The 26,790-nt window shown below is 45.8% G+C and overlaps 1 long non-coding RNA gene across 1 annotated transcript; it reads left to right on the top strand.

The window, feature by feature from the left end:
- The first annotated feature begins 390 nt into the window (after positions 1-390).
- Positions 391-16,693, top strand: LOC116983548. The gene is made up of 3 exons (XR_004414737.1): positions 391-524; positions 8,644-8,647; positions 16,681-16,693. It is a non-coding gene; the product is annotated as an uncharacterized LOC116983548 (long non-coding RNA).
- The last annotated feature ends 10,097 nt before the right edge of the window (positions 16,694-26,790 follow it).

Raw genomic sequence — 26,790 nt, 5'->3', positions numbered from 1 at the left:
TGGCAGGGTGTCAGGGACATCACTGACTACAAGAGGAGCCCCGCCTGCCCCCACGGTGATATCTCACTGGCCAACGAACTAAACGCCTTCTTTGCCCGCTTCGAAACTGGCAACACCACCAGGAGTGGAATAACCCCGGCCATGGCGGAGGGACAGGCCTTAACACTGAGCACTCAGGAGGTACAGGGCGCTCTGTGTAGGATCAATCCACGCAAGGCTGCAGGCCCGGATGGAGTCCAGGGAAGGGTACTAAAGGACTGTGCTGTACAGCTGGCGGAGGTATTCACGAGAATCTTTAATCTGTCTCTATCTCTGGCAACGGTCCCCAAGTGCCTGAAAACAGCCACCATAGTGCTGGTGCCGAAAAAGTCTAAAGTTTTTCTATAGACAATGAAAACTTGGTTCATTTCCTGTCACGAGATTGCAACGGTCAGCGTTATGATCTTTACCCCCTGCATCTCCAGAAGCCTTTTAAATATGCGTAAGGATTATTTGTTCCAGAGTTCTGCATTTATTCCTAATTTGTCTATAGGTTGCCCTAACTCCAATCCCAATGAAGTGCTTCAAAAGGCTGGTCCTCTCCCACATCAAGTCCAGCATCCCTGCCTCACTGGACTCTCATCAATTTGCATACAGGGCAAATAGATCAACAGAGGATGCCATCTCTCTGACTCTTCACACTGTCCTGACTCACCTGGACAGACAGGGCACGTACGTGAGGATGCTCTTCATTGACTATAGCTCTGCATTCAATACGGTCATCCCCACCAAGCTCACCACCAAACTCCACCAGCTAGGCCTCAGCTCGCCGATATGCGATTGGGTCCTGAACTTTCTGACGAACCGACCACAGGCAGTGAGACTGGGCCCGCACCTGTCCTCCACTATCACCCTGAGCACCGGCACACCACAGGGCTGTGTACTAAGCCCCATGCTCTACTCCCTCTTCACTCACGACTGTGTCCCTGCATTCGACACCAACACCATCGTGAAGTTTGCAGACGACACAACAGTGATTGGGCTGATCACCAACGGTGATGAAACAAAATACAGAGCGGAGGTGCAGAACCTGGCGGACTGGTGCGCATGTAACAACTTGTCACTAAACACCTCCAAGACCAAGGAGCTGATTATTGACTTCAGGAGGTCCCATAATGGAGAATACGCCCCAATCTCCATCTACGGGGAAAGTGTGGAGAGAGTGTCCAGCTTTAAGTTTCTGGGCACTCACATTTCAGAGGACCTCACATGGTCCACCAACACCGCTGCGCTGGTCAAGAAGGCACAGCAACGACTGTTCTTCCTGAGGACATTAAAAAAGACGGGTCTGTCCCAACAGCTGCTGACAACCTTCTACCGCTGCACCACAGAGAGCATATTAACGTATGGCATCTCTGTGTGGTATCTCAGCTGCACGGAGGCGGAGAGGAGAGCTCTTCAGCGCGTCGTCCACAAAGCGCAGAGGATTATTGGGACACAGCTACCAGCCTTGGAGGGCATCTACCACACACGGTGCCTCAGGAAGGCCGTCAGCATCCATAAGGACTCCTCACACCCTTGTAATGGAATGTTCGAACTACTTCCCTCAGGCAGACGTTACAAGGCCTTCTACGCCCGAACCTCCAGACTCAGGAACAGCTTCATTCCCAGAGCTATAGCGGCTCTGAACCGGCCCGGCTGAGTGCCCCCCACCCCCCATGGACTGTCTCCCTCGGATGGTCACGTCACACAGACACGTCTGCACTTTAGTCTGTTGAACTGTTTTACTGTTCTTTTTACAAACCATGTTCTCGGGGTATCTAAATCCAAATTTTATTCGTTATTTATGTTATGACATCGGTTGGAAGCTGCATACCAAATCTCGTTGCGCTTATGTGCAATGACAATAAAATATATTATTATTATTATTATTATTATTATTATTATTATTATTATTATTATTATTATTATTATTATTATTATTATTATTATTATTATTATTATTAGGGCCCGGATGGTGTGGGTCCTTGATGATGCTGCCAGCCTTTTTGAGGCAGCGACTGTGATAGATCCCCTCGATGGACGGGAGGTCAGAGCCGATGATGGACTGGGCAGTGTTTACTACTTTTTGTAGTCTTTTCCGCTCCAGGGCGCTCAAGTTTCCAAACCAAGCCACGATGCAACCGGTTAGCATGTAGAAGTTAGAGAGAGTCCTCCTTGACAAACCGACTCTCAGTAATCTTCTCAGGAAGTAGAGGCTCTGATGTGCTTTCTTTATGATTGCATTAGTGTTCTCAGACCAGGAAAGATCTCCAGAGATGGGCACGCCCAGGAATTTGAAGCTCTTGACCCTTTCTACCATCGACCCTTTGATATAAACGGGACTGTAGGTCCCCATCCTCTCCCTTCCAAAGTCCACAATCAGTTTCTTAGTTTTGCTGGTGTTGAGGGCCAGGTTATTGTGATGACACCATTTGGTCAGTTGGTCGATATCTCTTCTATACTCTGACTCATCCCCATCAGTGATACATCCCACAACAGTGAACTTGATGATGGAGTTCGCACTATGACCGGCTATGCAGTCATGAGTATAGAGTGAGTACAGCAGGGGGCTGAGCATGCAGCCTTGAGGTGCTCCCGTGCTGATTGTTATCGCGGTTGACACATTTCCACCAATGCGAGGCCTCCCAAGCAGCCTCACATGCGGCACCTCATCAAAGGCTTTCCGAAAATCTAAGTAAACAACATCCACTGACTCTCCTTTGTCTGTCCTGCTATTTACTTCTTCAAAGAATTCCGGCAGGTTTGTCAGGAAAAATCTCCCCTTCACAAAATCATGCTGACTTCAGCCTATTTTATACTGAACTTCTAAGAACTCGGTGGTGGTTGAGGTAGATGTGATAGTGGTATTTAAGAGACTTTTGGATTGACACATGGATGGTCAGGGAGAGGAGGGGTACGGATTATGTGCAGATAGATAAGAGATGGTCTTGGCATTATGTTCCATAGGAGCCAGAAACAACATCCTGAGAAAGCTGGCCAACTCTAAATGGGGATCAGATCCAGGAGCCATCCGGAGTACTGCCATTGCACTAAGCTATTCAGCAGCCGAATATGCCTGCCCAGTCTGGGGACGTTCTTCACACGCCAAGAAGTTGGATCCGGTGCTAAACGCAGCATGCAGAACCATCTCTGGTTGCCTCAAACCCACAAGAGTTGACGACCTGTACCTGCTGTGTGGTATTGCACCCCCTCCAATCAGAGGAGCAGTATCCTGAAAAGTGGAATGCAGCAAGCAGGAGGATGGCTCTCGTCACCCACTCTTCCAACACGTCCAGGCAGCAAAGAGGCTAAAGTCCAGAAATAGCTTCCTACATGCAGTTCAACTCCAGAATGATAACCCCCCACACCTGTAGGATAGACACACCTACAATCAATACCCCACCCACTGACACTATACCCTGAGGAGTCCCTTTCATTGGGAATGAAAGAGACATGGCCAATCCGGCTCTGCCTCAACCGCCTCAGAGCACGGGTCGGACGGTGCAAAGCCCTCTTGCAGAAGTGGGGGTACAACAACCCAACGTGACTGCGGGGAGACAACCTAAACTATGGAGCACTTACTTACCTGCCCCCTCCTCCCAGAGCCCTGCAAACCAGAGGAGGTCTTCAACCCATGTGCCAGAGCCTGCGTTATTCAGTGGCTTGGAAAAGTGTAGCGACACAAGAAGAAAAAGAAGACAGACATCATGGGCAGGTGGGCCTGTTCTTCTGCTGCACTGCTCTGTTCTATATTCTATTGACCATAGAGATTAGAGATTGCTGGAACTGTAAAGATCTACATTGGGGCTTCAACTTTTTATTACATTTGACAGCATCATAGGAATACATTCAGAAAGACACAGATGGTTTGTTTTAGCTTTTAGTTTTAGTTCACCTTAGTTCTATGTTAACCTACTTTCTCTCCACTCCCTACATATTACAAGAAATTTGCTGAAGGCCAATTAGTCTGCAAACCCACGGGGATGTGGAATGAAACAGGAGGGGACACAGGGAGAACGTGCAAACTTCTCACAGACAGCACCCGAGGTGAGGATCAGGCGCTGAGAGGCAGGAACTCTACCAGCTGTGCCACTGTGCCGCCCTGTTTGATTGGAGTAAAGGAGGTCAAGGGGTGATCTAATAGAGATTTATACAATGACTAGACTAAGTGGGATCCGTTGGGTCCCATTCTCACACGGGAGGCCTGGTGCCCCAACGCAATATTCCACCTCGCCACCAATTCCAGTATTCCACCACTCATGCATAGCCCCCAACTGCTCAGGAGCGGCTGATAGGTTCCCGTTGTGATGCCCCTGATGCTCCCTCCTCCCCTCAGCCCCCCACTCTGCCCCTTGCCTCCCCCCCCCCCCCCCAAGCACTCACTCCATCCACCCCTCAAGCCCCCCGCCCCCCATCCACTCTTAGTGACTCTCCAGCGGCGCAGCCATTCCCACCCATTGGGTTTCCATTGTGACGTAGAACACGCAGGTATTACTGCCCAGGTGCAACTGACAGGCACGGCAAGTGGAAAAGGGATTTATTAAAGCTTAAAATGTGAATAACTCTTAAAATATAACAACAATTTAAATGTTAAAGAGGAGATTTATGCAGTCCATTCTTTCTTGTTGCGTCTCTTGTTGCATTCTGCAGGGGGGGGAAGGGGTTGGCTTCAGGTGGGGGCTGTCGAGGGTCCTGGGGGGAGCGTCCAGCAGCCTGGGGAGGGACATGGCTTCAGGCGGGTCTGTCGGGGGCCGGTGGGGGAGGGGGGACCGTCCTGAAGCCGGGGGAGGGGGACGGCTTCAGGAGGTGGCCAGTGGTGTGGGGGCTTTCTGGAAGGCTAGTATGGGTGCTGTGCGCCGAAGGGACTGGTTTCCAGATGGCTGGTATGAACTTTGTAGGCCGAATGGATTAGTGGACTCACAGTTCACTCACTCACGGCTGGTGGGTTTACAGTTCACTCACTCACGGCTGGTGGGCTCACAGTTCACTCACTCACTCACAGCTGGCGGGCTCACAGTTCACTCACTCACGGCTGGTGGGCTCACAGTTCACTCACTCACTCACAGCTGGTGGACTAACAGTTCATTCACTCACAGCTGGTGGGCTCACAGTTCACTCACTCACTCATGGCTGGTGGGCTCACAGTTCACTCACTTACAGCTGGTGGGCTCACAGTATACTCACTCATGGCTGGTGGGGTCACAGTTCACTCACTCACGGCTGGTGGGCTCACAGTTCACTCACTCACGGCTTGTAGACCTCTGGACTCAAGCTCAACTTCCGGACTCAAGTGCGACTTCCGGACTCAAGCGCGACTTCCAGACTCAAGTGTGACTTCCAGACTCAAGCGCGTCTTCCGGACTCAGCATGGCTTGTGGTCTCACAGTTCAGTCACTCACGGCTTCACAGTTCACTCACTCACTTCCTGGTTCGGGAGCTGCAAGGCGTACGAACGGCACCAACTAGACAGGATTGTGAAGACCGCCAGCAGGATTATTGGTGCTCCACTCCCTTTCCTGCTGGACATATACAGGAAGAGATGTATCAGCAGAGCCATCTCCATCATCAAAGACCCCTACCACCCATCGCATCACATATTCTCCATCCTGCCATCTGGGAAGAGGTACAGGAGCATTAGCTGCAAAACCAGCAGGATGCTCCTCAGCTTCTTCCTGGAGGCTATAAGACTGATAAACGGACTTTGCCCCCTGCCAAAGTATCGCGCACCAACCACCAACCTGGACACACTGCAGCAGAGCCACTGTCGTGCCGCTGCCGATCAGAACGCCTGTTGATGTTTAGTAGAGAGTAGAGTGTTTAATTTGTTCATGATGATATATGTATTTTTATTTTCTATTTATTTTTTACTGCACACTGAATGGACACTGATTGGGCAACGTTTTTTTGTTTTCTCTGGGTATGTGAGTACTCAGGAAAATGACAATAAAGATATACTTGATACTTGATACTTGACTTGACCTCACAGTTCAGTCACTCACGGCTGGTGGACTCACAGTTCACATCTCTAACGGCTTGTGGACTTACAGTTCTGGATTCAACTCTCACTCACGGCCTCCGGGCTGACTGACTCACGACCGGCCTCCGGGGCTTTATTCTTCTCGCCCCCGGAAGGGGCGTTACCTTCATGGTGTCTGACAGGCGAGAAGACTAATCTGCTGATCTCACAATTATTTTAACTTTCATATCTTTTTTAATATTTCACCGATGGGAACAAAACTTGGTGCGCTTGGAGCAAAAGAGTACGGTGAGTAAGGTGGCAAAGAAATCCTAGCAAGATATGGTACCGTTTTTGTGCAAATTTAAAAATAACGGAAGTGGTCAAGATGAGAGTTTTAGCCAAGTCAAGAGCGTTTATTGTCATGTGTCCCAGATAGGACAATGAAATTCTTGCTTGCTGCAGCATAACAGAATATTGTAAGCATAAATACAGAACAGTTCAGTGTGTCCATATACCATAGACCATTTATATACATCTAAATAAACAGATAAAGTGCAATAGGCTGTTACAGTTCAGAGTTTGTTTGATGTCGTGTTTAATAGCCTGGTGGCTGTGGAGAAGAAGCTGTTCCTGAACCTGGATGTTCCAGATTTCAAGCTCCTTCACCTTCTTTCCGAGAGATGAGTGTGCGGCCAGGATGGTGTGGGTCTTTGATGATGTTGGCAGCCTTTTTGAGGCAGCGACTGTGATAGATCCCTTCGATGGTGGGGAGGTCAGAGACGATGATGGACTGGGCAGCGGTCACAACTTTCTGCATTCTTTTCCGCTCCTGGACGCTCAAGTTGCCGAACCAAGCCACGATGCAACCGGTCAGTGTGGTCTCTACTGTACACCTGTAGAGGTTCGAGAGAGTCCTCCTTGACATACTGACTCTCCGTAATCTTCTCAGGAAGTAGAGGCGCTGAAGTACCTTCTTTATAATTGCATCAGTGTTCTGGGACCAAGAAAGATCTTCAGAAATATGCACGCCCAGGAATATGAAGTTCTTGACCCTTTCCACCATCGTCCCATTGATATAAATTGATCGATAGTCATTGAGGCACATAACCTTGCTCTTCTTGGGCACTGGTATTATTGATGCCCTTTTAAAGCAGGTGGGAACCTCAGACCTCAGAAGTGAGAGGTTGAAAATGTCCGTAAAAACTCCAGCCAGTTTGTCCGCACAGGTTTTTAAAACACGACCGGGTATGCCATCAAGTCCAGGCGCTTTCCGAAGGTTCACCCCCCTGAAGGATCTTCTGACAACGGCCTCTGTGACTGTGACTTAAATACCATCACGGCGAATGGGGGCTCGGGAAGGCACATGGGTGTTCTCTCTATCTATCAAAGAGTAATAGTAATAGTAATATAGATAAGAACATTGACATGGTGGGTGACGTCAGTCTTTATTCCAAGAGTGGTGGAGTTTTAAACTAGAGCGCATCGATCTGTGAGAAGGGAAATATTTACGAGAGACATAAGGGGCAGGTTTTTCACACTGAAGATGATGGGTATATGGAACGAGCTGCCAGAGGGAGTGGTAGAGGTGCGAATAACTACAATGCTTAAAAGACATTTGATCAGGTACATGGATAGGGAAGATTTAGAGGAATATGGGACACGCAGGGAAATGAAAGTAGCTGAGGCAGGCGTCTAGGTCAGCATGGCTGAGCTGGAAAAGTTGTAGAACACATTAAATATAGCCTTCTTCATACTATTAATTCGACCTGCTTGATGGACTTTAGTGAAATAATGTTAATTGTCCACTATGCGTGATTGTAATGAATTAGATCTTGGGAGCACAATAAAGTGAAAATTAACTTTTCTTTCTTTGTCAACATTACTATCGCTGGCCAAAGGTAGATACGGTTCATACTACACTTGATTATCCAGGTGCCTTTATATTCCATCTTTCAGCCAAGCATTAAACCTGTTGAAAGAATTCATCACCAGAGTCTATTTTTGGCTTAGATATATAAAATGGCAATTACGTTCCATAAGTATTTTCTATAGAAATCTACATCAGACATTTTCCAAATTGGCAGTGCTTTAAAGTTGCATGGCCCTACTTTTTTTTGTAAGGTTTATATCTATAGATCTCTCAGCTAACTTTAATTTCATAAGTTGCAATCCTTAAAAGCAGTGGTTAAATTTCAAAATGTAAAATTCTGATTGCTGTATGCACTCGTATACAGACCCACCACAGAGTAAGAAGAATCTACTTGTGTTGATCATGTGCATTCCAATTGTAAAAAGAGCTCATTGCGGGAATTTGCCAGGTACAGGGCGAGAGCCAAGAGTCAAGAGTGTTTTATTGTCATATGTCCCAGATAGAACAATGAGATTCTGACATGCTGCAGCACAGCAGAATATGTAAACATAGTACACTGTGAACAATATAATAAATGAGATAAAAAATAAAAGTTCAGTATGTAAACATACTCACAAGTACACACAAATATAGATCATATACTGCATACACACACGCCACATACGTACACACAAAAAACAAACATTAATAGAGCAATAATAACAATAATAGTCTATGTACTTCTTTGAGGTAGTTGTGTTTAATGGCTGAATGGCTGTGGGGAAGTAGCTATCCCTAAACCTGGACGTTATAGTTTTGTACTAATATTGAGAGCCAGGTTGTTGTGCTGGCACCATTTAGTTAATTACATAGAAACATAGAAACATAGAAAATAGGTGCAGGAGGAGGCCATTCGACCCTTCGAGTCAGCACCGCCATTCGTTGTGATCATGGCTGATCGTCCCCAATCAATAACTCGTGCCTGCCTTCTCCCCATATACCTTGATTCCTCTAGCCCCGAGAGCTCTATCTAACTCATTGCTCGATCTCATTTCTATACTCTGACTCATCACCATCTGTAATTCATCCAACAACGGTGGTGTCGTCAGCGAACTTGAAGATGGAGTTTGCACTGTGTCCGGCTACACAATCATGAGTATAGAGTGAGTACAGCAGGGAGCTGAGCACGCAGCCTTGAGGTGCTCCCGTACCGATAGTTATTGAGGAAGAAGTGTTTCTGCCAATACCAACAGACTCTGGTCTGTTGATGAGGAAGTCGAAGATCCAGTTGCAGAGAGATGCGCAGAGACCCAGTTCTGTCAGCTTGGTAACATCTGGGTGACAAAGGTTTTCCTCATCTCAGTTCTAAATGGCCTACCCCTTATTCGTAAACTGTGGCCCCTGGTTCTATTCTCCTCCAACATCGGGAACATGTTTCCTGCATCTAGCGTGTCCAATCCCTTAATAATTTTATATGTTTCTATAAGATACCCTCTCATCGTTCTAAATTCCAATGAATACAAGCCCAGTCATTACATTCTTTAAACATATGACAGTCCCGCCATCCTGGGAATTAACCTTGTGAACCTGCGCTGCACTCCCTCAATAACACGAATGTCTTCCTTAAATTAGGAGACCAAACCTGCACACAATACTCCAGGTGTGGTCTCACCGGGGCCCCGTACAACTGCAGAAGGACCTCTTTGCTCCTATATTTAAATCCTCTCGTTATGAAGGCCAACATGTCATTAGCTTTCATCATTGCCTGCTGTACCTGCATGCTTACTTTCAGTGACTGATGTACCAGGACACCCAGGTCTCATTGCACTTCCTCTTTTCCTAATCTGACCATTCAAATATTAATCTGCCTTCTTGTTCTTGCCACCAAAGTGGATAACCTCATATTTATCGAATTATACTGCATCTGCCATGCATCACCTTACCTATCCAAGTCAATTCCTAGTTTTTGTTTCTTGTCTGCCAACCAAATTTCTATCCATGCCAATAACCTACCCACAATTCCATGTGCTCTAATTTTCCCCACTAATCTCTTGTGTGCGACCTTATCAAAGGTTTTGTCAAAATCCAGATACACTACATCCACTGGCTCTCCCTTATCCATTTTACTTGTTGCACCCTCAAAAAAATCCCAGAAGATTAGTCAAACAAGATTTGCCCTTCGTAAACCATGCTGACTTGGACTGATCCTATTACTGCTATCCAAATGTGCCGCTATTACATCTTTAATAATTGACTCCAGCATCTTCCCCACCATCGATGTCAGGCTAACTCGTCTATAATTCCCTGCATTCTCTTCCATCATTTCTAAAAAAGTGGCATAACATTAGCTACCCTCCAATCCACAGGAACTGATCCAGTATCTATAGAACATTGTGTAATGCGGATAAATCTAAGTTTATCCACTTTGGTGGTAAGAATAAGAAGGCAGATTATTATCCAAATGGTGGCAGGTTAGGGAAAGAGGAAGTACAACGAGGCCTGGATGTCCTTGTACATCAGTCACTGAAAGTGAGCATGCAGGTACGGTAGGCAGTGAAGAAAGCTAATGGCATGTTGACCTTCATAGCGAGAGGATTTGAGTTTAGGAGCAAGGAGGTCCTACTGCAGTTGTACAGGGCCCTGTTGAGACCACTGTGTGCAGTTTTGGTCTCCTAATTTGTGGAAGGACATTCTTGCTATTGAGGGAGTGCAGCGTAGGTACACCAGCTTAATTCCTGGGATGGCGGGACTGACATATGATGAAAGAATGGATCGACTGGGCTTATATTCACTGGAATTTAGAAGGATGAGAGGGTATCATAGAAACATATGAAATTCTTAAAGGATTGGACAGGCTAGATGCAGGAAACATTTTCCCAATGTTGGGGGATTCCGGATAAAAATAAGGGGTTGGCCGGTTGGGATTGAGATGAGGAAACATTTTTTAGCCAGAGAGTTGTGAATCTGTGGAATTCTCTGTCACAGAAGGCAGTGGAGGCCAATTCACTGGATGTTTTCAAGAGTTAGATATAGCTCTTCGGGCTAACGGAATCAAGGTATATGGGGAGAAAGCAGGAACGGGTTATTGCTTCTGGATTACCAGCCATGATCATTTTGAATGCCATTGCTGGCTCGAAGGGCTGAATGGGCAACTCCTGCACCTATTTTCAATGTTTCTTTGTTTCTATGTTTCGATAATTATTCCAAATCGAATTATACCTTTATTGCATGGTTTCCTGCTTATGTTCCCTTTTCAGATTAGTTTAGTTTAGTTTAGTTTAGTTTAGTTTAGTTTAGTTTAGTTTCGAGATACATCGCGGCCCACCGAGAACCACACCGATCAGTGATCTCCGTACATTAACACTACCCAACACGCACAAGGGACAAATTTTAAAAACATTTATACCAAGCTAATTAACCTACAAACCTGTATGTCTTTGGAGTGTGGGAGGAAACCAAAGATCTCAGAGAAAACCCACACCAGGCCACCTGTTCTCATTGACTCACAATGGCTCAGCTCTTCCCTTTAATGTGGGCTGAAATTATCAGTAATTGCCAGTGAAAGGTGCATTTATTAAGTTTAAGATTTAAATCCAAAAGAAGAAGTGTGGAATGAGATGAAGGGATGAGATGGCAAATCTTGTGAGAGCATTTAGAAACGAGACTCCAAAAGCTTCTGTAGGTATGTCGAAATGAAAAGTTAATTTGGCTTCCTTCCAGAATGACAAAAGAAAACCTATATTGAGACATAAGGAAATGTTAGAAAAGGTAAATGGTATTTATGTCTGTCTGCACAGAACAAGGCACAGAAAACCTCTTCGCTGACTATCGACTGGTTAAGGCCTGTATCTGAGGATGTGAAGAATGAAAAATGGTCCTTTGCATTTACACACTTTTCACAAGGATCAATGCAAAGTTAATCTTCCTTCTGGTTGGAATATTGACTCAAAATATGGTGTCAACTGTTCAATACAGCAAGGTGAAGACATTTCTCCACATAGTTCATAAGCTCGTAAGGTCATAAGTGATAGAATAAATGAATAATTAATTAAAAAATGAATTAAAAAATATATATATATGAGCCAAGTATATATACATACAAGGAATTTGCGTTTGTGCTTTGCTCACAGCAGACAATTAAAAATAAAACATTATAATTTAAACATGTGAAAGTACCAGAGTAAAAGGAGGCTACAGACTTTTGGTTATTGAGTAGAGCTACTGCTCGTGGACAAAAAGCTGTTTTTATGTCTGGCTGTGGCAGCTTTGACAGTCCGGAGTCGCTTTCCAGAGGGAAGTGATTCAAAGAGTTTGTGGCCAGGGTGAGAGGGGTCGGACATGATCTTACCCGCTCGCTTCCTGGCCCTTGCAGTGTACAGTTTGTCAATGGGGGGAAGGTTGCAGCCAACAACTTTCTTGGCTGATCGAACGATTCGCTGCATTCTCCGGATGTCGTGCTTGGTGGCTGAGCCAAACCAGACCATGATGGAGGAGGTGAGGACAGACTCTATGATGGCAGTATAGAATTGGACCATCAATGCCTGTGGCAGATTGTGTTTCCTCAGCAGCCGCAGGAAGTACATCCTCTGTTGTGCCTTTTTGACTGTGGAGTCATTGGTGGCCCCCCCCCCATTTAAGGTCCCTGGAGATGATGGTTCCAAGGAACTTAAAAGACTCCACAGATGTGACTGTGGTGTTGTTGATGGTGAGTGGGGTGAGGGGAGGGGGAGCTCTCCTAAAGTCTACAATCAATTCCATTGCCTTAAGAGCATTGAGTTGTTGCGATGGCACCAGGACGTCAGCTGTGTCACTTCCTGTCTGTAGGCAGATTCCTCCCCAACCTGGATCAGTCCAATCAGGGTTGTGTCATCCGCAAACTTGAGAAGCTTGACAGAGGAGTCAGTGAAGGTGCAGTCGTTGGTGTAGAGAGAGTAGAGGAGAGGGGAGAGTACGCATCTTGCGGTGCTCCTATGGTGACGGTCGGCTGGTCCGAGATGTGCTTTCCCAGCCTCACATGCTGCTTCCTGTCTGTCAGGAAGTTGGTGATCCACTGACAGAGGGGTTCAGGCACAGTCAACTTGGAGAGTTTGGAGTGTAGTAGCTCTGGCACAATGGTGTTGAATGCAGAGCTAAAATCCACAGATAAAATCCTTGCATAGGTCCCCTGGCGGTCTAAGTGCTGGAGGGTAAAGTGCAGGCCTAGGTTGACTGCATCATCCACTGATCTATTGGTCCGTTATGCAAACTGCAGAGGGGATTGTGATATTTTTCATCTTGGCCAGAACAAGCTTTTCAAGGGTCTTCATGACTACAGAGGTCAGTGAGACAGGCCTGAAGTCATTAAAACCAGTAATCCTTGGCTTTTTGGGAGACGTAGTGGTCACAATAGTGGAGACTTTGAAACAGGCAGGGACAGTACAGATTTGCAGGGACTGATTGAAAATGTATGTGTAGACCGGTGCCAGTTGTCGGCACAGAGCTAGAGGGTAGAGGGGATGACATTGGCTGGAGATTTCCGGCATAAGGTCATAAGTGATAGGAGCAGAATTAGGCCATTCAATCCATAAAATCTACTCCGCCATTCAATCATCCTGATCTATCTTTCCCTCTCAACCCCATTCTCCTGCCTTTGCCCCATAGCCCCTGACAACCATACTAATCAACACATATAATGAACCTTAGGAACTCACTACTCAAGAGGAACTTGGCTGCTCAAACATTGAATGTATTCAAGACAGAGACCAATATCTATATTACTAAAAGTCTCTTCTTGACCGCTTCCTGTTGCACTGTATATTGATTTTAGAAAAAACGCAGCCACTTACCGCTGTGATTTTTGGCCATCTTACTCAGAGCCCCCCTCCGCTGGCCAGAACAAGAGGATTTTTCCCATCGATGAAAAATAAAATAGTTATTAATGTTTAAAAAAAATAGAGATTCTCTCTCCTGAAGGCCACGCCCCTTCCGGAGGGACTATAAAACCCAGAAGTGTGGAGGTGCCTCAGTTCTCTGCAAGATGGGGGAACGAGAGCTGAGAATAACACTGAACACATGTCTACTAAACTGTGAGTGGTTTTACTGACTTGTCAGTGCCCTTAATGTGGTTTGAAAAAGTAGTTTGAAAATGCAAAAGTGTGTTTTGGTTTGAAAATGCTAAAGCTGTGTTACCTTTGGTTTGAAAATGCTAAAGCTGTGTTGCCTTTGGTTTGAAAATGCTAAAGTTGCATTGCCTGTGGTTTGAAAATGCTAAAGCTGCGTTGCCTAATTAAAAAGTTGGTTTGAGAATGCTAAAGATGCCTTGCCTAATTAAAAAGTTGGTTTGAGAATGTTAAAGTTGCCTTGCCTAATTGAAAAGTTGGTTTGAGAATGCTAAAGTTGCCTTGCCTAATTGAAAAGTTGGTTTGAGAATGCTAAAGTTGCCTTGCCTAATTGAAAAGTTGGTTTGAGAATGCTAAAGTTGCCTTGCCTAATTGAAAAGTTGGTTTGAGAATGAAAATGTTGCCTTGATGTCTATATAATTAAAAGTCTAATCTTGACCACTTCCTGTTTGTGCTGTATATTGATTTTAGGAAAAACGCTACAACGAGAACTGTGAGTTTTGGCCATCTTATTCAGAGTCCCCCTCCGCTCATCAGGTGCCGAGGATTTTCCCATCGATGAAAAATATGATATTAGTGTTTAAAAAATGTTGAGATTCTCTCTCCTGTCAATCACACCATGAAGGCCACGCCCCTTCTGGTGGGAGGGACTATAAAACCTGGAAGTGTGGGCATGGCTCAGTCTCTGCAAGAAGGGGGAGGGTGAGGTCACAAGTCTTTAGTGGCCTTACACCCTGCTTGAAATGGTATGAAACTGCATTTGAATTTGGTGGCCTTGCACCCTGCTTGAAGTGGTAGGAAACTGCACTCGAATTTGGTGGCCTTGCACCCTGCTTGAAGTGGTAGGAAACTGCACTCGAATTTGGTGGCCTTGCACCCTGTTTGAAGTGACATTTCAAGGAATAGCGGTGAGTCAACTGCCAGCCCACCAGCCTTGAGTGAGTGAGCTGCCAGCACATCAGGCTTGAGTGACTGAGCCACCAGCCCAAGAATCCATTCAACCCACAATGTCCATATTAGCCTTCTGAAAACCAGTCCCTTCAGCCCACAACACCCACACTAGCGCTCCAGAAAGTGCCCCCCCACCACTGGCCACCAATATTGGAATTGGTGGAGAGGTGGAATATTGCATTGGGGGACCAGGCCTCCCTTGTGAAGTTGGGACCCAACGGGTCCCACTTAGTCTAGTTTATTTATATATATTAAAGAATCAAGGAATATAAGTTCTGTGCAGGAAATTAGCACTGAGGTGTAGTCATTAACTTTTTGAATGTAAGAGGAACTACAAAGAGCCAAATGGCCTTAGAGTCATACAATGTGTAAACAGGCTCTTTGACCCAACTTGCCCACACTGGCCAACATGTCCCAGCTACACTAGTCCCACCTGCCTGTGTTTGGCCCATATCCCTCCAAACCTGTCCTATCCAAGTACCTGTCTAACTGTTTCTCAAACGCTGGGATAGTCCCAGCCTCAACTACCTCCTCCGGTAGCTTGTTCCTTACACCCACCACCCTTTGTGTGAAAAAGTTACACCTCAGATTCCTATTAAACCTTTTCCCCTTCACCTTATACCTATGTCCTCTGGTCCTCGATTCCCCTGCTCTGGGCAAGAGACTCTGTGCATCTACCCGATCTATTCCTCTCATGATTTTATACACTTCTATAAGATCACCCCTCGTCCTCCTGTGCTCCAAAGAATAGTCCCAGCCTACTCAACCTCTCCCTAAATCACACCCTCTAGTCTTGACAACATTCTCATGTCTTCTCTTTACCCTTTCCAGCTTGACAATATCTTTCCTATAACATGGTGCCCAGAACTGAACACAATACTCTAAATGTGGCCTCACCAACATCTTATGCAACTGCAACATGACCTACCAACTTCAATGTTACTCAGACTGATGAAGGCCAATGTGCCAAAAGCCGTTTTGACCACCCGATCTACCTGCGACTCGACCTTCAGGGAACCATGCACCTGCACTCCTAGATCCCTCTGCTCTACAACACTCACCAGAGGTCACCATTCACGGAGTCTCCTACTCTTATTTTGCATGTTTATTTTTATTCTTACTTTAACAGTGTTCGAAGATGCAATTAAATTACTTCCAAATACTAGAGGCCATAGCTTTAAGGCGAGATGGGCAAAGTTCAAAGGGAATGTGTGGGACAGGTTTTTTATGCAGAGGTGTGGGGAGTACCTGGAACACACTGCCGGGGCATTTACAGGTTGTAGCAGTGTGCAGGTACATAATTGATGGTGTTAGCATCATGTTCACCACGGGCATTGCAGGCCGAAGGGCCTGTTCTTGTGCTGTACTGTTCTATGTTTTATGTTAATTGTGAAACATATTAAGCTAATTTTGATTTCCCTCACTAGATTATATTGCCTTGACATTTGTAAATCATTTGAATTCAAACTTCTATTTAATTATAAATAGTGTTTCAATATCTCCTCTGCGTGACAGTGTCATATAAGAATGTTCATCCGTGCAAGATTACGTTTTAAAAACAAAGAAAAATATCATGACATTGTTAATTTGTCAGCTTTGCTCTTCTGCAAGAGTAAAGTAGGATGCATGGAATTCCAAACGCAAGCAACATGGGAAATGGCACGATACAGTTGAAGCTAATGGTGTTTCCATTGCAGCCTAGAATAATGATAACCTCACAAGATTTAAGATGTACCTAGCCAAGCTTTTGAATTGCCCATCCATGAGAAAGGGCCAAGTGATGAGAGATGGTATTAGTATAGATTTTGTATTGAACTGAATGGATACTTTATTGTCACTTGTGACAAGTCACAGTGACATTTTTTGCTGGTATAACAAGGTATGCAAATAGTTGCCACATAAAGGTGCAGACAAAGTTACAATGTATCCAGCGCCAGGCCCAACCTTGTTCTCCCTCCTCATCCCCCAACCCCCCCCCACTCGGTCTTGGCTGTTCTCCCCTCCCCCCCCTCATGATGCCCCCCCCCCCCCCAACGCAGAGTTCTCCTTTGTTCCTGGCGACACGTCCTCGGTCTCCCAGGTGGCCCGTCCTCAACCGCCAACACCCTCACCGACTGCCGCATCTACCTCCTCCACGATCGCTGCCGGGTCCCCGCCTGACGCCTCCGCGGTGCGGACCCAGGACCCAGCCTTGGGCTCCATCAACCCAGGATCCGTCGGCCGCAGGCTCCGCCAACCCGTGAGACTCATCGACCCGCGAGGCTCAGGCTCCGACCCACGAGGCTCCGACTCCAGCCTGCGAGTCTCAGCCGACCCGCGAGGCTTGATAGTCAGCATGGGCTGAAGGGCAATTTATACGACTACAATTACTCCATAAAATCTATCCCGTGTCTGAATCAAAGTATGGTGAGAAACTGTCATAATTAGACATCTCAGGAGAAAAGGAATGGGTGACGTTTCTGGTCTTCAGACAGAAGGGTCTCGACCCAAAACGTCACCCATTCCTTCTCTCCAGAGATGCTGCCTGTCCCACTGAGTTACTCCAGAATTTTGTATCTAACTTTGGTGTAAACTAGCATCTGTAGTTGCTTCCTACATATAATTAGATATCTATTACCTTTAAACAAACATTTTTGGGAAGCAGATGATAAATTACTCATTGCAACATATTTCTTCTATTTCATCAGTGATGAACCCTGTGAAAATGTATCTTGGGAATAGAGTTGACAAACTGACGGGGAAATAGGTAGCCTGGAAATGAAAGCAAATATCCTTGGGCACCTTTAGTGCTCAGCAAATAGGTATTGCCTTTAGTACCTTTTGGAAAGAATAACTTGTAAAGTGATTTTCGATTAATTTAAGATAAAATCCAAATGGAAAAACTCGATTAGCCATAGATATTGCATATCTATTCAATATATAACGTCAGCCTTTGTTGACCTGTGGAGAACAGTAAATGTGATTCGTTCTGTCCTTTGCAAGCTAAAAACATAGATGACAGTAATCAGCAGGGGTCAATAAGTTGCCATTTAGGAAAGAAACACCAACAATACTGGGTGAACAACAGGCCGATTATGAGTCCAAATTTACTTTGATGTCCACGTAATGTAGTAAAGTTTGGGTTTCGAATGATTAAAACCAGGAGTCAGATCTAGATTTTTTTTTGCCCAGGGCCATAAATGTTTTGTTTAGTTTAGTTTAGTTTAGTTTAGTTTAGTTTAGTTTAGTTCAGTTTAATTTAGTTTAGTTTAGTTTAGTTTAGTTTAGGTTAGTTTGTTTAGTATTGTCATATGTACAGCACAGTAAAAAGCTTGTTGTTGTGTACTATCCAGTCAGTGAAAAGACTAAACATAATTGCAATCAAGGCGACCACAGTGTACAGACACAGGATAAAAGGGTAAAGGTTTGTGTAAAAGTGCAGTAAAGTCCAATTAAAGAAGGTCACCAATGAGGTAGATGGGAGGTCAGGACTGCTCTCTAGTTGGTGAAAGGACTGTTCAGTTGCCTGATACCAGCTGGGAAGAAACTGTCCCTGAATCTGGAGGTGTGGTTTTTCAAATGTCTGTACCTCTTGCCTGAAGGGAGAGGGAGTGATCAGGGTGAGATTGGTCCTTGATTATGCTGGTGGCCTTGCCGAGGCAGAGTGAAATGTAGATGGGAGTCAATGGGAGGGAGATTAATTTTCGTGATGGTCATTTTGAACTGTGGATATGGGGGAGAAGGCAGGAACGGGGTACTGATTGGGGATGATCAGCCATGATCACATTGAATGGTGGTGCTGGCTCGAAGGGCCGAATGGCCTACTGCACCTATTGTCTATTGTCTATTGATAGTATAGATAGTAATTATACATTACAAATGATTACCTTTACGAATGATTGTGAAATTTCAGTCAAAGCATATTTCATTTTGGAAGATCTCACATCTTTGTGTAGGAAGGAACTGCAGATGTTGTTTTAAACTGAAGATAGGCACAAAGTGCTAGAGTAACTCAGCAGGACAGGCAGCATCTCTGGAGAGAAGGAATGTGTGATGTTTCAGGTCACGACCCTTCTTCAAACAAGTAAGGGGAAAGGGAAACGAGAGACTTAGATGATGATGTAGAGAGATATAGAACAATGAATGAAAGATATACAAAAATGTAACAATGATAATTTCAGTCTGAAGAAGGGTCTTGACCTGTAACGTCACCCATTCCTTCTCTCCAGATATGCTGCCTGTCCCTGAATTACTCCACCATTTTGTGTGTATATCTCAGACATTAAAAGAGATGTTGCTGTACACATTATACTTAACATGAAAGAGCGATTGCCGTATAACTTTTGACTTGAGTAAAACATGACACGCTGGAGTTAAGATGTTGGAATTCAAAGGCATTGATTATTAAGATGCTTTCTTAACATCTGGTCATGAACAGAAATGCAGTTATCACTGTAATTTTATCTTTGCACTCTGACCCATTCTAATAGAAAGGAAGTAATAAATAGCAATACTTCAAGGACTGCATATTCATCAACCATGTCAGTAACCATCAAAGGGAAAGTAATCTGTAAAAATTAAAATCTACCTGGGAAGGGAACTCACCTCCGATACAGGTTTGGTTCATGGAAGATTTTATGTTTTAGAATTGCCCAATTATTGTGGAAAACCAAGAATGTCAGTGTTAGATAGACACAAAATGCGGGAGTTAAATTTGATGCATTTAAAATTACTGCTTCAAGAGCCCTATTGACAATATCATCAATATAAAGGCAATACAATGTTAAAATTTAACATGACACCGTTAGTAAAAGTGGGAAAACAAAACAAAACTAACTTTGTAACTATTGTCTAGAGATTAGGTTTCATCTGTCTTGGTGTGTTGAACTGTTGTATCATGTGTTCATACCATTTCAGTCAATAGACAATGGACAATAGGTGCAGGAGTAGGCCATTCGGCCCTTCGAGCCAGCACCGCCATTCAATATCTAGCCCTATCTAGCTCTCTCTTGCAAGTATCCAGAGACCCGGCCTCCACCGACACCTGAGGCAGAGAATTCCACACTCCCAACTCTCTGTGTGAAAAAGTGTTTCCTCGTCTCCGTTCTAAATGGCTTACCATGCAAAGTCTTAGTCCATGCAAAGAAATTATGAAATTGGAGAAAAGGGACAATTGAAACTGTCTTTTCACTTAAATGGGATATGTACAGTTCTTAAGAGGGCTACAACTAGATGGATACAACTGCTAACAACTTGCTGTGGAGGTGTTCGGCCTTTAAGGGACAATCGTCATGGAGGCCAGGCAGCAGATGTGGCTGCAATGGAAAATAACAAGTCTATGTAGAAGCGAAGGAGGAAAATCACCAAACGTGACCCAGGAAATATCAACAGTGTCCAAATAATATTCACAAATAATTCACAATAAAACATGATTTTAAAATCTCATTTACATTAATTTATAGGCCAAATGGAAGGAATTTAGTGATCAATTGCTGTAAATTAAAGTCCATCTAAATCAGCTTTCTAGTGTGATCCTGTGAACGCGCTGGTTTAGAACGTTCACATTGTGATAGATTTGTGCCCTCAAATGCCCAGAAAAATACTGCGGGATATAATGGGCCCCAAATTAGCTACTCGCAACATTAAACTTTGTATAAAGGGATCTTAAGAAGCCCTTTTTAACGTAAAAATAAACAGCCTACCTTCCGTTTTCCCCTGTATGAGATCCGACCCGTTGTCGGCGGTCTCGGGTTTAGAGGTTAATTTTTAACCTACTATAACAAGTAAAGAAACCCCTTAAAACTAAAAATAGCTCCAGCTACGGAATCTTCCAGCGATTTTTCGTTAATAATTAACTAGGCTGAAAAACCTCAATTTGAACAGCCTAGGGAAAATCGCGTTTTAAACCCGCCCCCCTCTAAACGGCGCCAAAATCGCGCACACGGGCTGGGACAGATTTTCAGCGATCTTCAGGTAGGCTTTGCAACATACCTATATATTGTATTGTATCGGCAGCACGGTGGCACAGCGATAGAGTTGCTGCCTTACAGCGCCAGAGACCCGGGTCGATCCTGACTATGGATGCTTGTCTGTACGGAGTTTGTACGTTCTCCCCGTGACCTGTGTCGGATTTCTCCGAGATCTTTGGTTTCCTCCCACACTCCAAAGACGTACAGGTTTGTAGGTTGATTGACTTGGTATAAATGCATAAATGTAAAATTGTCCCTAGTGGGTGTAGGGTAGTGTTAATGTGCGGGGATCGCTGGTCGGTGCGTACTAGGTGGGCCGAAGGGCCTGTTTCCATGCTTTATCTCTAAACTAAACTAAACTAAACAATGTCAGGTGAACCACTAGGTCAACACGAGAGGAGCTTGGTTCCAAGGTTCCAAGGCAAGGATTCTCACTCATTGGAGCAATGCATGAAGAATTTCATGTTGTCGGAAGATATATTCAATTCAATTCAATTCAATTCAATTCAACTTTAATGTCATTGCACAAATACTGAGTGTCGGTACAACGAAATGCAGTTTTGCGTCAGTCCGTAGTAGTGCAATATAGAAATTTAAAAAAAGAGGATACAGAACAATAGAAAATGCAGAATAATTAAACAATGGGGACGGAGGGACCGAAGGAATCTATCGGCGGGACTCCGAGTTCAGCAATGCGACGGTATGATTGTAGAAGCTGTTCCTCATCCTACTGGTACGAGACCTGAGGCTCCTGTACCGCCTCCCTGATGAGAGGAGGGCAAACAGTCCATGATTGGGGTGGGAGGGGTCTTTAATGATCTTCCCAGCTCGTTTCAGACACCGTTTTCGGTGGAGGGCATCCATGGCAGGGAGCGGGGCGCCGATGATGTGCTGCGCGGTTTTCACCACCCGTTGTAGTGCCTTCCTGTCCGCAACAGTGCAGCTGCTGTACCATACCGTGAAGCAGGCGGTCAGGATGCTCTCGATGGTACACCTGTAGAAGTTGGTCAGGATCTGGGGGGACAGGTGGGCTTTCTTGAGCCTCCTCAGGAAGTAAAGGCGCTGCTGTGCCTTTTTGATCAGCTTGGAGGTGTTGAGGGACCAGGACAAATCCTCCGAGATGTGTACCCCGAGGAATTTGTAGCTGGAGACGAGAGAGTGGTATGCATCTGACCTATTCCAGTTATTGGTGAATATAATAATTTATAGCCGTCTTAGGATCACTGCAATGCAGACACAAGAAACTGCAGATATTACAATCTACAATTTTGGCTGGTCACGTAGGCACAGGGGTAGAGTTGCTGCCTTACAGCGCTTGCAGCGCCGGAGACCCGGGTTCGATCCTGACTATGGGTGCTGTCGGTACGGAGTTTGAACATTCTCCCCGTGACCTGCGTGGGTTTTCTCCAAGATAGAAACATAGAAACATAGAAAATAGGTGCAGGAGTAGGCCATTCGGCCCTTCCAGCCTGCACCGCCATTCAATATGATCATGGCTGATCATCCAACTCATTATCCTGGACCTGCCTTCTCTCCATACCCCCTGATCTCTTTAGCCACAAGGGCCACATCTAACTCCCTCTTAAATATAGCCAATGAACTGGCCTCAACTACCTTCTGTAGCAGAGAATTCCAAAGATTCATCACTCTCTGTGTGAAAACTGTTTTTCTTCGGTTCTTCGGTCTTCGATCTTCGGTTTCCTCCCACACTCCAAAGACGTACAGGTTTGTAGGTTAATCGGCTTGGTAAATGTAAAAATTGTCCATAGTAGGTGTAGGATGGTGATAATGTGCGAGGATCACTGGTCGATGTGGACCCGGTGTTTCCGCTCTGTATCTCTAAACTAAACTAAACTAAAGTAGAGAAGTGCGATGTAAACTCAGAGGGAGGGATATAGGTGGAAGGGGAACAGGGGTGGGGAGGGATGGAAAGGGCAGGATGGTGGGAGAAATGTTCCAGCAAGGAATACTGAAGCAACCGGTTGTTAATCATTTGACCATCCCATCCCATTCCTACACTGACCTTACTGCCATGGGCCTCCCCCCTTGCCAGAGTGAGGCCAAACACAAACTGGAGGAACAAGACCTCGTATTCATCTTGGGTAGCTCACAACCCAATGGTATGAACATTGAATTCTCTAATTTTAAGTAACTCCACCCCTTTCCGATTTCTCTTCCCTGTGCCCCTCCCCCCAAACCCACTGCCACCCTGGCATGCACCCATTTCTCCTAGCTCTTTTCCTGCCCACACCCACACATCCTTGTTCTCCTTCTATCTATATCTGTCTACTATGGCGGGCGAATAAGCAAGCCACGCGTGATGAATCAGAGATTTTTATTGCTGAAGTAAAGCAAACAACACACACGCGAATAGGGGAAGGCTAACCTGGGGCTCAATACTTATACTACTTAGGGGCACACCCGTAAACCCTGTGACAACTCCTTCCCGCCATTACCTAACCCCGACTGCCGAGGGTTCGCATAGTAAATGGCCTAACCCCGGGTGGCGCCACAGGACCCCCCCCCCCCCAGAACCGGAGGCACGAAAACAAAAGGGAAGTTGTCCCCGCACATCCACGAACAGGGATTGGGCCCGGAGGAAATCTGCAGTCAGCAGCAGCTGGGAAACGTCGGCAGCGACTACTGGTGGCCAGCCCTGGCATTTCCCGGATACGAGCAGGGCGGGCGGCACTGACGGGCTCCGGGACCCCAGAGCTGGTGGTAATAACACCACCTCCCCTTACCAGGATCATTCGGGACAGGCGGCGCAGCTGGACTCCTGGTGGACGCGGCGCCTGGTTTCCCGTGGTCCCCTGGTGGACGCAGGGCCTGGTTTCTGGGCCCTCCAAGGCACCGCCGATACTCGATTGATCAAGCCATTCCCTGCTGCTTGGCTTGCCACAGCTCGTCCACACACTCCGCTAGCAGCAGAGGGTCCGCAAAATTTTCATCGGGGAGCAGCAGGTGGATGTCGTCCGGCATCTGCTCCAAAAAGGCGTGCTCGAAAAGCAGGCAGGGCTGATGCCCATCCATGAGGGTAAGCATCTCGTTGATTAGCTCCGACGGCTTACGATCGCTGAGGCCGCCCTTATGCATGAGCCGTGTTGCGCGGTCCCAGTGGCTGAGCCCAAAGGTCCGCAAGAGCAGGGCTTTAAGGCCCTCATATTTGTCCTGATCCGGCAGCGCGCATAGGTAAGGGACCAGGCGACCGGCCGTCTCCTGATCCAACGCGCCAACCACATAGTAGTACCGGGTGTCGTCAGCTGTCGAACGTGGAACTGGGCCTCGGCTTGTTGGAACCACACCTGGGGCTGCGACGTCCAGAAGACGGGCAGCTTCAGGGAGACAGCATTCTGCTGGGCTGGATTGTCAGCGACCTCGGGCTGTTGAGGTTGATCGTTGTCGGCGAACATTATTGAAAACCAAAATGACCATTTTGGATTGTCGGGGTCACCAATATCACGGGCGAATAAGCAAACCACGCGTAGTGAACAAAGAGATCTTTATTGATGAAGTAAAGAGAACAACACACACGCAAATAGGGGAAGGCTGATCCGGGGCACACCCATAAAACCCCATGACAACTCCTTCCCACTATTACCCAGTCATGTGACCCTACCCCCGACTGCCGAGAGTTCACATAGTGAGTGGCCTAACCACTGGATGGTGCCACACTACCACTCTTAGTCCCACTTAGGCGAATTTTCAGCGGCGACTGTCAAGTTCGCGGCACTCGCCTTAAAAACCGGGAACTGGAACAGCAACTGTCAGAGTGGAACACACACACACACACACACACACACACAAACACATCGCAAAGGTGGGGGCCAGGGAAAGCGGGGGAGCGCTGTCTGAAATTCACACGGTGCAAAGCCAAGGTGATACAGACACACACCGCGATGAACAGGAAGGTTAAAGATGGCTAGCACAGTGTACGGTAATGCCCCTGTCCCACTTAGGAAACCCGAACGGAAACCTCTGGAGACTTTGTGCCCCACCCAAGGTTTCTGTGCGGTTCCCAGAGGTTTTTGTCAGTCTCCCTACCTGCTTCCCCTACCTGCAACCTCCGGCAACCACCTGCAACCTCCGGGAACCGCACAGAAACCTTGGGTGGGGCGCAAAGTCTCCAGAGGTTTCCTTTCAGGTTTCCTAAGTGGGACAGGGGCATGTCCTTTAAACGAGGGGGTAGGCGGGGGGAGAGGAGAAAGGGGGCGAAGGGGGGAGAAGGGGGGAGAAGGAGTGGAGAAACTTTTAAGAAGCCAGATAACTTTTAATAAGCCAGAGATACACAGCTGTGAAGTTCGGCGGGCATTTAACAATCGATTATCCTTGATTCTGAAAACTCGTGGTTACGTTTTTTTTTAGTAGGTAGATGTTAGTAGGTAGAGAGGTAGATGGAAGGACAGGACCCCGGTCTAACTGCTCAGTTGCCTGATGACAATTGTGAAGAAACTGTCCCTGAATCTATTTGTAGTAGTGGGCAACTTTACCTCCATAAGACAATTTAAAAGCATTGAACCAAGCTTAGTACAGCGAATGTCCCCTTCTTAACAGAGGTACTAAAATACGATGTTAATTAGCTGATTATGCAACTTTACAAATAATAAGTGTAGGAAGGAACTGCAGATGCTGGTTTACATCAAAGATAGACACAAAATGCTGGAGTAATTCAGCGGGTCAGATGGAATCTCTGGAGGAAAGGAATGGGTGACGTTTCGGGGTTGAGACCCTTCTTCAGACTGAGAGTAAGGAGAGAGGGAATCGAGGGATATGAAAAGGTACACAGAACAAATGAATGAAAGATGGACAAAAAGACAGATCAAAGCCAGCAACGATGATCAAGGAAAAGTGGAGCCCACAATGGTCCATTGTTGGCTGTGGGGAAGATGATGACGAGTGATACAAGGAGTGAAACTCAGCAGGACTAGTAAGTATGCAGATGATACCAAGATAGGGGGTGTTGTGGATAATGAAGAGGATTTCCAAAGTCTACAGAGTGATTTAGGCCATTTGGAAGAATGGGCTGAAAGATGGCAGATGGAGTTTAATGCTGATAAATGTGAGGTGCTACACCTTGGCAGAACAAATCAAAATAGGACGTACATGGTAAATGGTAGGGAATTGAAGAATACAGTTGAACAGAGGGATCTGGGAATAACCGTGCATAGTTCCCTGAAGGTGGAATCTCATATAGATACGGTGGTAAAGAAAGCTTTTGGTATGCTAGCCTTTATAAATCAGAGCATTGAGTATAGAAGCTGGGATGTAATGTTAAAATTGTACAAGGCATTGGTGAGACCAAATCTGGAGTATGGTGTACAATTTTGGTCGCCCAATTATAGGAAGGATGTCAACAAAATAGAGAGAGTACAGAGGAGATTTACTAGAATGTTGCCTGGGTTTCAACAACTAAGTTACAGAGAAAGGTTGAATAAGTTAGGTCTTTATTCTCTGGAGCGCAGAAGGTTAAGGGGGGACTTGATAGAGGTCTTTAAAATGATGAGAGGGATAGACAGAGTTGATGTGGATCAGCTCTTCCCTTTGAGAATAGGGAAGATTCAAACAAGAGGACATGACTTCAGAATTAAGGGACAGAAGTTTAGGGGTAACATGAGGGGGAACTTCTTTACTCAGAGAGTGGTAGCGGTGTGGAATGAGCTTCCAGTGGAAGTGGTGGAGGCAGGTTCGTTGGTATCATTTAAAAATAAATTGGATAGGCATATGGATGAGAAGGGAATGGAGGGTTATGGTATGAGTGCAGGCAGGTGGGACTAAGGGAAAAAAGTTGTTCGGCATGGACTTGTAGGGCCGAGATGGCCTGTTTCCGTGCTGTAATTGTTATATGGTTTTGTTATATGGTTATAGGACGACAGTGAAACTAGTATGACGACTATTGTAGGGGAGAATTGGAGAGAGAGGGAAAGCAAGGGTTACATGAAGTTTAAGAAATTAATATTCATACCG

Source organism: Amblyraja radiata, chromosome 18 (genome assembly GCF_010909765.2).
Source record: "Amblyraja radiata isolate CabotCenter1 chromosome 18, sAmbRad1.1.pri, whole genome shotgun sequence".
NCBI lineage: Eukaryota > Metazoa > Chordata > Chondrichthyes > Rajiformes > Rajidae > Amblyraja > Amblyraja radiata.
This window is presented reverse-complemented; position numbering and strand designations above follow the sequence as displayed.